Source organism: Hemiscyllium ocellatum, chromosome 21 (assembly GCF_020745735.1).
Source record: "Hemiscyllium ocellatum isolate sHemOce1 chromosome 21, sHemOce1.pat.X.cur, whole genome shotgun sequence".
Classification (NCBI taxonomy): Eukaryota; Metazoa; Chordata; class Chondrichthyes; order Orectolobiformes; family Hemiscylliidae; genus Hemiscyllium; species Hemiscyllium ocellatum.
In genome coordinates this window covers 50,742,880-50,756,680 of record NC_083421.1, presented here as the reverse complement: position 1 = coordinate 50,756,680, position 13,801 = coordinate 50,742,880, and the positions used below count along the sequence as shown (strand labels likewise).

The following is a 13,801-nucleotide window of genomic DNA, read 5'->3' as shown; positions in this document are numbered from 1 at the left end:
GGCCTGCCATAGCCTTTGTTTTATTTAATCAAACCCAGCGCCATCAATCATCGGATTGTCCACCACCTTCCTCAGGTGGGCTTGGTCCATTACCGTTCTTAATGTCAAGAATCCCACCATCTGTACTAGCAGTGCCTTCAAATCCCCCACAGCCAACAACCGTCCTGTGGTTTCATCTTCAAAGGCTCTTTCACTTTCCTACTCCATCATGTAAACTGGGCAACACATTTTTCAGCCTTTCCAGATCCTGGGTCGCCCAAAGAATGTATAACAGCTGTCTCACTCTTTTACAGACAAGTGCAATATCTTCCCTGTGGGACCTTCTTTCCCTTATTAAAATTGCTACATTGTGATTCCTCACCAGATTCCAATTCTAACTTAACTTGTATTTCAGCATTCTCCCCTGTGTTACTGCCATGTTATCTGTCCTGCTTTTCATTTCTTTATTTTAAACCCATTCTGTTCTGGGTCAATTGCATCCAAATCTAATTTCCCCATTATCTCTATTGTCCCCTTATCACGAGACAATGTATTACATTCTCCTCCCCCAAATGGGGGAGGGTTGCCCCAAGCCTTCCAACCTGGGAAATACAGATGTAGTCCCCTGCTGGGCCTCCATACCGGAAGGCTCTTTATTCTACACTAAGCACGTGGAGATGTTTTCATCCCAGCCTTTGTGCAGAGAAACTGCTCATCCTGCTCTCTAGCACCCCGTGATTGCAATTGGTGCCTGAAAAATCATTCCCAAACCTCTGCTACAATTCCATACAGCCGTAAAATTTCCAACTCCTATTCCCTCTTCAATATTGTCTTGTCAGTACTTCTTAATTAACCCTTTCATTCCGGTGCACATATTTCTATCAAAGGTTATCCTCTTTCAGCCATTTAGTTAATAAATAATTAGTTCTTCTTACATATTTTCCAGAACTTTTTACAAAACTGTGACTTACTACTGGAAATTTCTTACTCAGTATCTCAATTGCAGTTCCTTATCAATCTATCAGTTCCTAAACGTCCTCAATTGCAGCTTGTTAATACAAACAATCTTTTCTCATTCATTCATAGAGTTATAGAGATGTACAGCATGGAAACAGACCCTTCAGTCCAACCCATCCATGCCGACCCGATATGCCAACCCAATCTAGTCCCATCTGCCAGCACCCGGCCCATCTCCCTCCAAACTCTTCCTATTCATATACCCATCCAAATGCCTCTTAAATGTTGCAATTGTACTAGCCTCCACCACAGCCTCTGGCAGCTCATTCCATACACGTACTACCCTCTGCGTGAAAAAGTTGCCCCTTAGGTCTCTTTTATATCTTTCCCCTCTCACTCTAAACCTATGCCCTCTAGTTCTGGACTCCTCTAGCCCTGGGAAAAGACTTTGTCTATTTATCCTATCCATGCCCCTCATAATGTTGTAAACCTCTATAAGGTCACCCATCAGCCTCCAACCCTCCAGAAAAAACAGCCCCAGCCTGTTCAGCCTCTCCCTGTAGCTCAGATCCTCCAACCCTGGCAACATTCTTGTAAATCTTTTCTGAACCCTTTCAAGTTTCACAACATCATTCCGATAGGAAGGAGACCAGAATTGCTGCAATATTCCAACAGTGGCCTAACCAATGTCCAGTACAGCTGCAACATGACCTCCCAACTCCTGTACTCAATACTCTGACCAATAAAGGAAAGCATACCAAATGTTGTCTTCACTATCCTATCTAGCTGCCACTCCACTTTCAAGGATTAATGCACTCCAAGGTCTCTTTGTTCAGCAACATCCCTAGGACCTTACCGTTAAGTGTATCAGTCCTGCTAAGATTTGCTTTCCCAAAATACACCACGTTGCATTTATCTGAATTAAACTCCATCTGCCACTTCTCAGCCCATTGGCCCATCTGGTCCAGATCCTGTTGTAATCTGAGGTAATCCTCTTCGCTGTCCACTACACCTCCAATTTTGGTGTAATCTACAAACTTACTAACTGTTCTCTTATGCTCACATCCAAATCCTTTATGAAAAAGACACAAAGTAGAGGGCCCAGCACCGATCCTTGTAGCACTTCACTGGTCACAGGCCTCCAGTCTGAGAAACAACCCTCCACCACCACCCTCTGTCTTCTACCTTTGAGCCAGTTCTGTATCCAAATAGCTGGTTCTCCCTGTATTCTATGAGATCAAACCTTGCGAAACAGTCTCCCATGGGGAACCTTGTCGAACGCCTTACTGAAGTCCAGATAGATCACGTCTACAGCTCTGTCCTCATCATTCTTTGTTACTTCTTCAAAAAACTCAATCAAGTTTGTGAGACATGATTTCCCACGCACAAAGCCATGTTGATTCTCCCGAATCAGTCCTTGCCTTTCCAAATACATGTACATCCTGTCCCTCAGGATTCCCTCCAACAACTTGCCCACCATGGAGGTCAAGATCACTGGTCTATAGTTCCTTGCTTGTCTTTACCGCCCTTCTTATACAGTGGCACCAAGTTAGCCAACCTTCAGTCTTCCGGCACCTCACCTATGACTATCGATGATTCAAATATCTCAGCAAGAGGCCCACTCTAGCATCCCACAGCGTTCTCAGGTACACCTGATCAGGTCCTGGGGATTTATCCACCTTTAACCATTTCAAGACATCCAGCACTTCCTCCTCTGTAATCTGGACATTTTGCAAGATGTCACCATCTATTTCCCTACGGTCTGTATCTTCCATATCCTTTTCCACAGTAAATACTGATGCAAAATATTCATTTAGTATCTCCCCCATTTTCTGTGGCTCCACACAAAGGCTGCCTTGCTGATCTTTGAGGGGCCCTATTCTCTCCCGAGTTACCCTTTTGTCCTTTGTAAAACCCCTTTGGATTCTCCTTAATTCTATTTGCCAAAGCTATCTCATGTCCCCATTTTGCTCTCCTGATTTCCCTCTTAAGTATATTCCTACTTTTTTTATACTCTCCTAAGAATTCACTCGATGTATCCTGTCGATACCTGACATATGCTTCCTTCTTTTTCTTAACCAAACCCTCAATTTCTTTAGCTGAAAATGTGTTGCTGGTTAAAGCGCAGCAGGTCAGGCAGCATCCAAGGAACAGGAAATTTGACGTTTCGGGCATAAGCCCTTCATCAGGAATGAGGAAAGTGTGTCCAGCAGGCTAAGATAAAAGGTAGGGAGGAGGGACTTGGGGGAGGGGCGATGGAGATGTGATAGGTAGAAGGAGGTCAAGGTGAGGGTGATAGGCAACACATTTTCAGCTCTGATCTCCAGCATCTGCAGACCTCACTTGTTCCTCAATTTCTTTAGTCATCTAGCATTCCCTATATCTACCAGCCTTCCCTTTCACCCTGACAGGAATATACTTTCTCTGGATTCTTGTTATCTCATTTCTGAGGGCTTCCCATTTTCCAGCCATCCCTTTACCTGCAAACATCTGCCTCCAATCAGCTTTCAAAAGATCTTGCTTAATACCGTCAAATTGGCCTTTCTCCAGTTTAGAACTTCAACTAAACCAGTCTAAACCAATTCAGTCTAAACCAATCTAGGAGTGCATCTGCAAATTGCACTAATTACTAACGGTTTCTTGAAAAATCTCTCTCAAAAAATTCTTGAATTCTTATAGTGCACAACAAAATCAAAACACCCCTGGATTTCGAGCTCCAGGGAAACAAAGCACAAACATTCAATCACCAACAAAAATTATGCATACAAACCAGATCATAATGGTTAAACTATAAAATCTCTCTCTCTCACACAGACTTTCACACGCAGAAACATTCAGCAAATTACAGAATGTTTGCTCTCTCCCTCTCTCTCTCTGTCTGTGTCTCTCTTTCTGTCTGTGTCTCTCTCTCTTTGTCTGTCTGTCTGTCTGTGTGTCTCTCTCTCTCTCTCTCTCTCTGAGCCTTGGTGCGAACAGCCATAACTCAATCATTGTCAGCCAGAGCCTTACTTAAACAGACCCTTTGTTCATTTCCTATTATCCTACAAGCCTTATCTAAAACATTTACCAGTCTATACAATTCTCTGCTATTTTACCTTTAATAATCCACTACCAATCTGCCAGCTTTCTAAACAGGTCTATCAGTGTTTCCAGTAAAACAATTTCCTCTTATTTATTCTATACTATCAGTTCAGGCCCTCATTTCCTGCGAGGCAGTATTTATAGCGTCTTACATTCACCATGTGGAATTTTACTATCACAATGTGGACTTTGATTATCACATGGACTTTTTACTATCACCATGTGGACTTTTATTATCACCACATGGACTTTTTACTAATCTCTTTATTCTGTACTACTCACCCCTCTGCGCAGTTTTCCTGAACAATCCTGTGCGTCTCCTCAAACTTTAATTTACCATCCACCTTCTGATTCTTTGAATCAAAGATCCACCAGCAGCTTTCTTTGCGCTTCTGCATTCCCAAGGACCTCCCTTACCTGACAGATTACAACAAAATGCTTATCTTTGTTGTGGGTGGCCAGCCCTTCTCTGTCTGCTACAGGGAAGATCTTGGTTCAGCTGAAAAGTACCTTGAAGCTGCAACTTCTTTTCAGAGGGAATGGTCTCTTTCCGATCCCGTCCTCGTTGACAAATTTGTTGTGGAAGAATCACCAATGCTCTATTTAAAAAAACTACCAGGAGACGCAGAAAATCCTTCACAAAATTAAACTTTAATCTTGCAAAATCAAAGCTGTGTGAGCCAGCAAAATGCCTCCCTGACTCCCTACAATCTTTTTTTCTCGTGCAATTTATACAGTTATTCTTCCCGCGCTTATCTGATGGCATTAGCATACCCAATCATGCTGGCTTGCTTTGCCTTTATAAGCTAATCATCTTCTGCCACACTAGTTTCCTCCATCACACTTAACCTATCACATTACAATACCATGATCTTCAGCATTAGCTCATCTCCCAGTGATTTAACTAACCTATCACAGTGCACTACCATTATCTGTTACTGGAGCCCAGGCATGCATCGCAACACTAAGTGAACCATATAACTGCCAGAATAACTCCATACTTCCTTCTGTACTGTAAAATTCTATGATTCTGTCAGTCTTACTATAATTGAATTTACGAGGAGAAAGTGAGGTCTGCAGATGCTGGAGATCAGAGCTGAAAATGTGTTGCTGGAAAAGCGCAGCAGGTCAGGCAGCATCCAAGGAACAGGAGATTCGACGTTTCGGGCATAAGCCCTTCTTCAGGAACTTATGCCCGAAAGAAGAAGGGCTTATGCCTGAAATGTCGAATCTCCTGTTCCTTGGATGCTGCCTGATTTGCTGCACTTTTCCAGCAACACATTTTCAGCTATAATTGAATTTACAAAATTCTAAAGGAAAGCGAAAGTTAGCCACATGACAACTGATCTTTGGCAGTATGTTCCAAACATGTGAGCTCTACCTTCTCGAAGGCCAGGTGGCACGAAATGCATGTGAGCACCACCACCTGCAAGTTTCTTTCAATGCCACACAACATCCTGAAATAGAATTATATTGCCATTCCTTCATTATCACTATGTCAGAAACATGGGGTGAGGTGAGTGGACACAGTGTTGGTTTGTGATGAGAATTCTGAGGAATTTGTGCAAGCTGGAGTGAAAAGAATTGAACTCCATGTCCCTATAGGATGTCTGACTTGTTAACTGTTACGTTTGAAAATACAGTCATATTCATTGTTTTCCGTAAAATTTTAAAAGAAACAAAAGCTCAATTTATAATTCACAAAAATCATCTTCCACGAAAATGTCATAACACATGCAGTAGAAGCATGACGTGGGGCAGGATGCTATTAATCAAATAAACTGTCATATTGTAGCATCCATCTGCCCTTATGTCTAAAATTGAACAATTTGGAAAATGCAAAATTTAGTAATTATTCGCAAAGGATGAAAAAGTTATAAGGTGTATTGCCTTGGATCACATCTCCATGTTTCGTAGTAGCCATCACAGGAACTGCAGAAATGGAGATCCTGTATGTGTCTTGTGTTATCCCTTTCATCCATTGAAGGGAATCATTGAAATTGAAGGAGTAGTTAAATGTTTCATTAAAATAGGAGTGAAGTATGAAATAAAAGCTACAAAAAAAGAAAGTTGACATGCTACAGTTTACTGAGCACTTGTTACTGACCCAGGTTATTTCTGACTAAGAAGAACTGTATGTTGAGAGTGTGGTGCTGGAAAAGCACAGCAGGTCAGGCACCATCCAAGGAGCAGGAAAATCAATGTTTCGGGGAAAAAGCATATCATCAGCAATTTCCTGATGAAGGTCTTTTGCCTGAAACGTCAAATTTCCTGCTCATTAGATGCTGTCTGACCTGATGTGCTTTTCCAGCACCACACTCTCGACTCTAATCTTCAACATCTGCAGACCTCACTTTCGCCTAAGAAGAAATGTATACCAATGTATTTAATTGGCCGTGGCAAATTGCAAGTTTTGCAGCCTGCATGTTAAAGATGGAAAACTTGAGTTTCTCGTCTCATATTTGAGTAGTGTATTCATCAAATGTTTGAAAACTGTACAAGTTAAACATCAGATAAAAGAAATAGAAAGCTCCCTCTGCTGGTTATTGAGACTTAGCAGGCAGTTTGAAGATGAAGCAGAACATAACCAACCCTATCTATATAAGAAATATAATTCTGACAATAGAAGGGATCAGTGAACAAATTCTCAGAATTCCTATTAGAATTCACCCTGGGTTGACCAATTAGAGAAAAATTACTACGGTAAACAGAGTGGAAAGATACGGTAGGAGCTACTCCTCCAATCACAGGCTCTTACATGTTTTCTACTGATGTTCACTGGTGAACCTAGCAACCGACATGAGAGAAGCAGCTATGACTGCAGAAGCGCAAGCAATTAGGTTAGCAAGTGTTGGCAATGAGGGAGTTGCTGTCAGAATATATTGCTGGGGACCAGCACCATGGGAGAATGGAGGGAAGGGGAGAGAGGTGGCGGGTGGATATGGCTGTAGATGGTGGAGTAGGAGATAGGGAGGCCAGAAGGACATGGATAGGGTTGGCAAAACACACAGGGCTACAAGAATGGTTATGGAGGCGGGGAGGTTGCAAGGAATTTATAGTTTAATGCTGCTGCACGTGACTAGGGTAAATGCATTGGATGCTGTTATAAAGAGTACTCGTTAAACCATTTCAGTTTTGTAATATATGATAAAAATATGTGATCTCTCCAAGATAGGTGTGATTAGGGTGGTATCTTCTTGTATATGGAAATATGTGTAAATTATTTTGAAAGAATACTTTTGGAACTAACTTATGTCTTTGATTTTCTGCCAATTTAAATACTGCTATTGCTTAGGAAATGTGACTTTAAATTTAATACCAGGTTGATTATTTATTGAAGGTTTTGATGTATTATTCCAGTTCAGTTTACGTGAGCTCAGATGCCCTGTATATCAAAACATATATGGATGGTAATATTGCCATGTGACTGCATCATCTATTAAGAGTCAATGAAAATGAGAAAGACTGCCCTCCCCATCAGAAAAGTAACCCTTGAGAAAATCTCATGAGGAGCCCTGAAAACCAAATGAATGATTAAAAAAAAAGAGAAGTGTTATGTTATGTAATGACTTTACCTACAAACTTATTAAAGGAACTTGAAACATTTCTAGGATTTTCAAAATTTAGGATTTTGCGAATGGAATTGTGAACACCAGTTATTTTAAAGTAACTGGCTTACATATTGTCATGACAAGAAGCTTGATATTTCAATATTCCTTTACAACACAAAGAAGGAAATCAAATTTTGCAAAAAACTGCTTGATAACGACAATGGAGACATCTTGAAAAATTGGATATTAAAATGATTTGTTTGTTTAAAAAGGAAAAGATATTAGAAACGAAAGACTATTTACAGCAATGAAAATCATTCTCCAAACTCTACAATTTGGTAATTTTCACTTGTTTTGAATTTGATTTATTTGATCTTAGGAGAAAGTAAAACAATTTTGTGTAGTCATGACACTAATTATCATAGTACATCACTTAATGAGTGTGTATTGGTAATCTTGAAAATATTTCTTATGTCAATGTACTATAAGTTAGGTAATTTGTGTAGTATATTTTCATGATTAACTTTTAAAAATGTGGCTTAGCCTTATGAAGACAGAAGATCAGGCAGTGTAAGACATTAGTAATTATTTAATTTTTTGCAATAAGGTGAGCATTAAGTCTTTAATAGTGAGAGTCATCTTTGTTTCTATCTAGATTGCAATTGTAAATAAATATAGTTGTGAAATTGTAATAGATACGATCAGAATGAGGGAGAATGCCAGTCTTTAATTTGGGTTAGTATTTATTTTTAATTTGATAATCCATAAATGTATAATTGCATACGTGTGAAAAGACATGGATGGTTCTGATTATGCTGCTGTGTACTTCTTGTAAATGGATATAAAAGACAAAATGTTGACAGTTGTTTATGTCAAAATGTCTAATTAAGCGATTGAACAACATCTAAAGTTTTCTAGAAATTTAACAAATCTTTGTTAGACAAATGCAATCTTAGAAGCAGAAAACTAAAACAGGGAAAGCATCTGTTCACTAGTGTTTTTAAAAATGTCATGTGTTATCTTAAGGAAGAGCATTAACTTTTGAAAAGAAAGTAAAGCTTTTAGTTATTGACTGAAATAAATTATATCATAAGATAAAAACCATTACTGCGTAAGAATTAGACAAAAAAATCCTACTTGTTTAACACTATATTTCATAAATCCTGAATAGTTAAGCCCATAAACCTCAACAGGTCACTTACTGTTCTATATGATTCCATCCAAAGTACCCTTACACATTGAGATCCTGAGATTCTTCTTCTTCTATTGGAATCACCAAATATGAAACAATGGGTGGCACGGTGGCACAGTGGGCGGCATGGTGGCACAGTGGTTAGCACTGCTGCCTCACAGCCCCAGAGACCTGGCTTCAATTCCCGCCTCAGGCAACTGTCTGTGTGGAGTTTGCACATTCTCCCCGTGTCTGCGTGAGTTTCCTCCGGGTGCTCCAGTTTCCTCCCACAGTCCAAAAATATACAGGTTAGGTGAATTGGCCATGCTAAATTGCCCATAGTGTTTGGTGAAAGGGTAAATGTGGTGGAATGGGTCTTGGGGGAGTTGCTCTATGGAGGGTTGGTGTGGACTTGTTGGGCCGAAGGGCCTGTTTCCACACTGTAAGTAATCTAATCTAAGTGGCACAGTGGGCGGCATGGTGGCACAGTGGTTAGCACTGCTGCCTCACAGCGCCTGAAGACCCGGGTTCAATTCCAGACTCAGGCGACTGACTGTGTGGAGTTTGCACATTCTCCCCGTGTCTGCGTGGGTTTCCTCCGGGTGCTCCGGTTTCCTCCCACAGTCCAAAGATGTGCGGGTCAGGTGAATTGGCCATGCTAAATTGCCCGTAGTGTTAGGTAAGGGGTAAATATAAGGGTATGGGTGGGTTGCGCTTCGGCGGGTCGGTGTGGACTTGTTGGGCCGAAGGGCCTGTTTCCACACTGTAAGTAATCTAATCTAATCTAATCTAATCTAAAAACTTGCAGAATTTGCATTGATTTTTCCTTAGTTATTTGGCCTTTCTGTGGTATGAAGTGTCATGGGCAACTTTCCATAAACTGTCCTCCAATTTTCCCTCAAAACCTCATGACTCTGGACTTTTCAGCTCAGACTTGGATCTCACTCCATTTGTGCTAAGTATTTTAAAAATCAGAAACATCCTTGGACTTGTGGTTTCTGTTCCCTTTGTCCTAGTTATGGACAGGTATTGTTTTCTCCCAATTAGTTCTCTTGGCTCTGCAATAGTTCTTACTCTCATTTCAGTTTTTCAGCTTTGAGCAGACTCTACCTCTGCTTTCCCTAAGCCCTAACTAAGGTGATTGCTGACTGGACTACTATCTATTCCTGTGAAAAATCACACATGAATAAATTTAAAAGAAAAGATGTCCCTTATTCTCTCAGTCTAATCTGGAACACTCTGCAATGCTCCAAATAAAAGTGTAAATTAATTATATTTTACCTTCGAAACAACTTGTTTATTCTGTGCCCCACATGACTAATTTATATCTCTAATGGAGTTAATGGCCTTCTTTGCAGACTTCCTGGTTCCACCAAGAAATTCAACATTTACAAGATGCTTTTAACCTTTTTGATCTGGGAAGCCAACATGAATAATTAAAACCTTTCCAGTTTACCCTTCAACTTCAAATCATTTTCAAAGATATCTTGAGACATACTGAGTAGTCAGACAGATCAAAAGTAGCCATTATAATCCTAGATGGGAGTGCCACTTTTCAGCCACCCAGCAACAACATAAACTTTTTTGCATTTCAATTATACCAGATCTGCTTGAAATCTATTTGCTTTGGAGTTGATTCCTAGTCTCTCAAGCTATGCGCTTTGATTATCTTATTCAATCCAAACCTAAATGTCTTAACAACTAAATCATAGGAATCATGGAGTTGAACATTTTCATAGCACTTGTGTCGTGCAGAGTGGGTGGTGGGAGGAGAAGAAGATGTAGGGGAGAAATGTGTGAGGTGTATAGGTGATCTTCACCTGTACCTTAACCTAGACAATGGAACGTCTCTGATGCATTGGAAACCAATTGTAAAATCCTACTTAGCTCACTAACTAGCATTTATTTAACAAAGCCTTAATACTGGCTGTATCCAACAGGGAACAGTTGGGTGGACTTGCTGGACATTTAATAAAGCCTGAGTGAATGCATTCAATGAATGTGAACACATTGTCACCACGCAATGATGAACCCCTCTATTAATTAAACCAAACATCCAAAGAAGCTCATCTTGCCTCATAATCCATTCAAGTATGAGTGACTGAGAACTCCCAAATTATAGTTTTTAAAGAAAATAATATCAATTTATTCTTTAACTCTAAAAGTGAACATTAAACAGCAACTATTCATAACTCAAAGCCCCCCTTTCTCTTAACTGTGTATTACCTGCCTCCAACTCTATAACAATATGTTGTTCCAATAAGATACTTACTAAAATTGCACCAACTTAATTTCAGAACCATACAGTGGCTGTTGTCTTCGGTGTCTGTCTTTTTCCGGCTGAAGATCTCTGTGGGTCGTCGTCTTTTCTTTTACTGCGAATATGTTCCATATTAAAAGGCGAGAGTGTTTCTTAATTTCTTGGATCTGTATTGATGGCAGTTGCTCTGTCTCCAATTTTCAAAATGTCTGCATTTTTTATATCGCCAATATCAGATTGTCTCATTGGTTTGATGTTGGCAAAACAATAAGTTCAAACTTGATTGGGTTTTAGTATCCTAGGGCATAATTTAAACTGGTTAAATTTGAATTGTTGTTAAAACAGCAACCAACTCAGGTATCCATTTCACAGCCAAATGTTACATATTTTCAATTTTCTAGTACACTCTTGAGACTGCTATCTAGTCATATCACAGGTGCTTGTCGGCTCTTAGTTCAAAACAGCATTCACTCTCTCTTAAAGTTACAGTGCACACCTCCAACTTCATAACAAGATGTAAATTATTTTTTATACATACAATGAATTGAAGAATGGCAATATCTAGATGTCAGGCCAGTTCGGTTTTTATAGCATTTGCTCTCCAATATAGAAAGCTGACCTCATTTAATTAATCTGTTCCCACATTCTTCCTTAGCTTTTCCTTCTACCACCATTCCTGAGAAATGACTGACCAGAGTTGGAAATCTTATTAGAAACCCTTTTTAAAATTTCAAACATTCCTGCCATAATACTGCATAGTCTGAATTGTTATAACTAACAGTTTTCTCACACCATTTCTAATATTTATACTTACTCTTACTGGTAGGCAGCTTTGTAAATCTGTCTAAGGTATATCCTTCCTATGTTATGCTGACTAAAGCTGCACTCATTAACTGAAATTTTAGTAAGGTTTTACCTTTTTGTATTTTATTCTACATCTTCCTTGATTAAGACCTTAAATTTTGATTTTTTTGCAATTTTTTTCTCAACCTGATCATTCTATCTTTAATGTCCTGAAATCTTCAAACCTCTACCCTGGATTTCTCTGTACCAGTGACAAATTTTTAAACTGATTTATGCCATCATGCTGCGATGAATATCTGAGTCCATGTTTTTCCTTCATGGATGAAAAAGATACTGAGGGTGATTCATCCAAGGCTTTTCTCATGAAGTTTTACCAATCAACCTAAGATTGGTATAGGCACAAACCTCTTCATCAATTTGTGCAATCTTTAGCTTGTACTTCCTGAGATCAACAAATAATAGTCTTTCTCCTTTCTATTATTTGTTGCTCAGGAAAGACCATTTTCCACTGACTTCAGCTAGGTGATAATAAAAGCAATTTTCTCAGTAGTGATGGCTTTTCAGCCAAGTTACATTTTCAGCATTCTACTCCAAGAGTATAATAACTGACTTGTTATTCATCTCAGCCACAGAAACAGTAATGCAGACTGAAGACCAGGAAGATTATCATTGTGGAAAAACCTCTGAAATACATATTAGTGAATTCTTCACTAATGGAACTAAGCATTTGCCATTTATCATTTATTAATTGCCATTAAACAAAACCACTGTTGTATATGTTAAGGCATCTTTAATTATGTTATTTATTAATCAAGCGGAAGCTGCTGAAGGTTTAGCTAGCAAAGAACAATCAGATGCAAACAATAGTTCTTGTCTGAAGAAGGTTGTCAGATTTTCCTTTGCACCTCATAATTTGCTTCTTTTGGCAATCTGTATTATTTGCCAAATTGCTACCTGATAATCCATCTTGTAAAATTCACATGTTAGCTTAGATTATGATTATTCATAAAGAAGACAGGCCCTGGCATGCCATGGTGGGAAACTTGCTACAAGGACTATAATTATTCATGGGAACACGAATTCTCATGGCAGCAGCTGACAGGAATGGGCAATTAGCATGACCTGTAGCATCATCCACATTCCAAGAACAAATTTATATCATTAAAAATGTTACCTAGAAATTATTTGGTCTCTGATAACAATGTAGAGGAATATGATAGGAGAAAGTGAGGACTGCAGATGCTGGAGATCAGAGCTGAAAATGTGTTGCTGGAAAAGCGCAGCAGGTCAAGCGGCATCCAAGGAGCAGGAGAGTCGACGTTTCGGGCATGAGCCCTTCTTCAGAAGGGCTCATGCCCGAAACGTCGACTCTCTTGCTCCTTGGATGCTGCCTGACCTGTAGAGGAATATGTTGTCCATCAATAACCTAGCAGGTCAATTAGCTGTAATTCTACCATCAGTAAATTACACAAAGCTGATGGGGCAAACATGTGAGACCTCAGAATAGTAATCTAAATATAGCAGGGGCAGAGAGAAAGGCCATACTTGTATAAAGGCCTGTACCTGCATGCATTTAATGCAGTGAGCACTCTCTGTTAAGAGGCAAAAACAATATGTGGTTTGGAAAGGAACATGGATGTGGCGGAGTTCCTATGCATCTGCTGCTCTTGTTCGAGGTACTAGAAGATGTGAATGTTATTGAAGGTGGTTTCATAAAGTTGCTGTGGCGCACCTTGTATCTAGCGCTGCCATTGTGTGTTGGTGGCGGACAGCTCAGGTTGCTTTGCCCTGGATGATGTCAAGCTTCTTGAGTGTTGTTGAAATCTGCAGTCATCCAGACAGGCAAAGAATATTCCACCACACTCCTGACTCATGCCTTGTGGAAGCAGTTATAAAATATGTGATGTGGATAGAGAGTAGCCATTTTACATGAATAAGTAGCAAAAAATATTTGTCTATCAAGAGAAAATAAAAAATGATTTGGGCCTTATTCATTCC

General features: G+C 39.6%; 1 protein-coding gene and 1 long non-coding RNA gene across 2 annotated transcripts in view; one reads left to right on the top strand and one right to left on the bottom strand.

Annotated features, from left to right (window-relative positions):
- LOC132825870 (uncharacterized) overlaps positions 1 to 4,703 on the bottom strand; it is a 67,967-nt gene extending 63,264 nt beyond the window's left edge. The window contains exon 1 of the long non-coding RNA XR_009645822.1: positions 4,528 to 4,703. This is a non-coding gene — a long non-coding RNA (uncharacterized LOC132825870). The remainder of the gene's footprint in view (positions 1 to 4,527) is intronic.
- si:dkeyp-72a4.1 (uncharacterized protein LOC100148058 homolog) overlaps positions 1 to 13,801 on the top strand; it is a 255,329-nt gene that overhangs the window by 225,616 nt on the left and 15,912 nt on the right. The window lies entirely within an intron of this gene.